Here is a 4,126-nt window from a genome sequence, read left to right as displayed (position 1 = left end):
TTAATCTTCCTCTAGTTGAGTTCTGATCATCAAGCCATCAAAGCTAGGTCAAATGGGTGCTATCTACAAGTTTGGGCATTCTTGTGCATCTCCCCTCATTTCACATCAGCTGGGCGCTTTGCTCTCAGCTCCAGCCCTCTGTGGCTATATCCTTGTCCATGAGCTCAGGAGTCCACAGGTCTCATTACACATCAGACTAACCAACTCCTCCTCTACCCTCTCTCATCTCCAGGTCGACAGGCATCTACAGAACGTGGTTGAACTCAGCCCCTATCTTCATTGCTGCCTTTACTCCTCTTCCATTTCTTCCATAGTCTCTTTTTTTAAAAAAATATTTTTAAGGTTTTTATTGTGGATTGAGTAAACGTTTATAGGGCAGACCATCAGTTTTACATTCAACAAACCATACACCTTGTTTAATTACAATGATTATAATACCCTCCATGTACCATCAGTCAACAGTATTTCTTTCTATTCATTTTAGCTCTCTCTTTTCTTTTTTTCTTAAAAATCAAACACTCAGGCATATATAATAATTTGCACCACCAAAGGGCACATTCTACAAGTCTGCCTCCTGGCCACCAGCTCTCAGTTCCTCATTTTCCATGAATCTACAGTCCTCAGCTGCTCCCTCTCTCCATGTCCCCATTTCTGCCTCCATCTCTGGTGTTGCTGCTTCTCTGGATAAGGTCTCGCATTCCGTTTGTACTCTTCTCCCTTGATGGTCCTAGGGTCCTTTGTTTCAGGACTGTAAGATTAACCACTCCTCCATTTTTGTTACAAAACTTCTTTCTATAGTCTTCTAATATGTCATTTTATTTTTCAGTTTCTCTTTTATCTTAAAGGCTATTCTATTAAACAAGACAGAATCATCTAAAACTATGCTTAATCATTTAAAGAAAAGTGGTGCCTATTCTTTTATAAAGATAAGGGTTCTCTCTTGAGCTTTGATTGTGCAGTGGTTAAGTACTCAGTTACAAAATGAAAGGTCAGCAGTTCGAACTCCCTAGAAGCTACTCCTTTGGAGAAAGATGTGACAATCTGCTTCAGTAAAGATTACAGTCGTGGGAACACTGTGCAGCAGTTCTATGCTCTCTGACAGTTGTGAGTTCGAATTAACTCAATGGCAGAGGATTTAGATGGCTAACTACACAAGTTTTCTGTTTGATTGTTTTTGTTTTTGTTTTTAACTCTGTGCCAGAGAAGTAGTAGGAAATAGCAGTAAATATTCCTATGAATAGTAAATTATATGAAATACTTCATATGCAATGACCATTTGATAACAATATTTCATAATTCACTTATAAAATAAAATTTAAAGCAGTTTCTAGAAAGTTGATTATATGCTATTTTATATAGGAAAGAACATTCCATTTTGCATTTAAAAGTCTTAGGTTTAAGCTCACTTCCAACTTTAAGTAAATTTTCTGTTACTACACATTTTTCCAATTACAATGTAGATTTTGGAAACACCAAGATGATAATATTTTCTGCCTTAGATCCTTAGATTAATTATAAGTAGAAGAGAAGGAAAAATAAAAATACATTATGTCATTTTAGAGAACTTCAAAGGCAACAATCCATTTTAAAACTGAAAAAACATCACATGCCATACAAGTTTCAAGTGTAATTGTTATTAAATATCAGAATACAATGCCTAAAACAATTAAACCATGTTTCAATGTACACAAGGAGAAAATATGAGTTCTCTTATTCCTTTTACTTATAGTATACCTTAAACATTTCAACAATTTAATTCCTTAGAGTTCCAAGACTAGACAAATTTAATACCTACCATTTTTACAAATGGGTTATGGATTTCAAAGGCACCATTCATCTATTAGAGGATAGATTTTTTTCCCTCCTTCTGAGTTGAATGCATTTGGCCTATCAAAAATAATGGATGGTTTCTGAGGTATTTTTATATGAATGTGAAGGTTCTGTCATTCCTCAGACTAGGAGTATGTATCATCACTACAAGCATGTGATTTCTGCTAAAGAAACTACATCTCTCGCCCAAAGCATTTATTACACTGAAGGGAACTGTCATTTCCTAGAGATTAACATTGGAGAGTCAAGCTCTACTTTACTCTAAATTGTAGTGTTGCTTAATTAATCATGTGAGCCCAAACTGTGTTTTATAACTACTTTAATATAAGTTCAAATAAAATAGAAACAAGCATAAAACTGAGGATAACTGCTCTTCACACAGAGAGTTGGGTGTTGCCCACAATTGGAATTGTAACTGGGAACAGGGCCGACCATGCTTTCTATTCAACAAGTGAGTTGACTGTTCTCTGCCTACTTGCATTGTTGTTGTTGTTGTGTGCCATGGAGTTGGTTCCGACTCATAGCGACCCTGTACAGGGTTACCGAGGCTGTAAATCTTTACGGGGCAGAAAGCCTCATCTTTCTCCTGTGGAACAGCTGGTAGTTTTCAACTGCTGACCTTGAAATTTGCAGCCCGATTCATAACCACTACACTACCAGAGCTGTACATTCTGAACAATTGTAAAGGAACACAGATTGACCAGCCATTGTTTTGTAAGGGGATTAGGATGGGTTACAACACCTTGCTTTACTCCGGTCATAACCCTTATTGATGTAAGGAGACTTTCCCTAGAGTGTGACCTGCATCACTTTTTACTTTAGAAAAGATAAAAGGAAAGAAAATCGAGAAGAGAGAGGGACCTTCTACTACCAATAAAGAAAATCAGGGAGTGGAGTGCATCCTTTGTACCCAGGGTACCTGGTACAACTTGGAACCTCCTAGTTGTTGTTAAGTGTCTTTGATTTGGTTCCAACCCATAGCAACGGTGTATAAGGTTTCCAAGGAGCAGATGGTGAACTTGATCTTCCGATCTTATGGTTTCAATCTACTTTTCAGTCCAGCCCATTAGCCCACAATGCTACACCAGGGCTCCTAGACTCAGGAGAACATCAATGCCAAGACACATGGAACGTCCAAAGAACAATGGGTCCAGAGATGCTGAAAGAACACAATGACTTCCCCTAGAGCCAACATAGAGAGGAAGCCTTCCCCTAGAGACGGAGCCCTGATATTGAACTTGCAGTCTTTTAACTTGTAAGCAAATAAACCTGTTTGTTAAAAGCATTAACTTGTGACCTTTCTGTTACAGCAGCACTAGATTACTAAGATGATGCCATATTGAACAGTGACACACTAAACAGTGAGATTCAATAAGAAATCTGAGAAAGCCCTTGGCCGTATGGAGCTTCATGTTTTAGAGGCATAGCTCAATGAACACAATATAAACATTCAAATATTCTAGGAGCTTCTACTTTAGTCAGATATATTACTGATTTTCCTTAACTGTTGCTTTCTAAATTTTTAAATGAAAATATCATTGGTAGTAGAAAATACTAAACAGATCTGGTGAACTCATTTAGGTCTGTTGTCATAACCCTCAGTGCTTAAAAACAAAAGAAAACAAAACAGGACTTTGTTTTCAAACATTTAATTTTACAAATGTATACAAAAGTACCATTTTATTCCATGAAATTTCTATTCGTTCAATACAATAAGCATGGTTTTTTGAATGGTCACTATTGAGTAAAATGAACCATCCAAGGACCATTTGCACTTCATGATTTCAAAAAGCTACAGTTTCACTACAGGCTCTGGTGTAAGAAATATGGCTCTGGAAATACCAGCACTAGAAGTGACCAGTTTTAGTTTCAGTTTTGCAATTCTCTCTAAAGAGAGTTTCTCTGTCCACAAGGAATCCACTGAGGCCACAGTGATTGGATGAGCACTTGTGGAAGATTTTGGAGTACTTGAAAAGGGTTGTACAATTTGTGACTGTGGCTTGCTAAGTAACCTTTCTGAACTGGGTGGTTGTGTAAATAGGACAGTGTGTAGTAAGGAATGATAACCCAGAATCCAAAAGGAAACAATATTTTCTTTTGGAGGGTTAGTTGAGTAAAGTAAACAGGGCAGGACTGAACAGAGCACACAGCTTGAGTCGTTCCTTAACCCCCGTTTTGGGGAGATTTTTAGAAATTCACAGTTCTAGGACCCCACCAAGGAGCTCTGGTAGTGTAGTGGTTACGAATCAGGTGGAGAACCTTAAGGTCAGCAGTTCGAAGCTACCAGCTGTTCCAC

General features: G+C 37.7%; 1 protein-coding gene across 4 annotated transcripts in view; it reads right to left on the bottom strand.

Annotated features, from left to right (window-relative positions):
• The window catches only part of GRIA4 (glutamate receptor, ionotropic, AMPA 4), a 532,647-nt gene that overhangs the window by 418,863 nt on the left and 109,658 nt on the right, over positions 1-4,126 (bottom strand). The gene's annotated exons all lie outside the window — the stretch shown is intronic.

The sequence above is a fragment of the Chrysochloris asiatica genome, unplaced genomic scaffold (genome assembly GCF_000296735.1).
Source record: "Chrysochloris asiatica unplaced genomic scaffold, ChrAsi1.0 scaffold00008, whole genome shotgun sequence".
In the NCBI taxonomy this organism is placed as follows: domain Eukaryota; kingdom Metazoa; phylum Chordata; class Mammalia; order Afrosoricida; family Chrysochloridae; genus Chrysochloris; species Chrysochloris asiatica.
The sequence above is the reverse complement of the archived record's forward strand: the minus strand, read 5'-3'. Positions and strand labels throughout refer to the sequence as shown.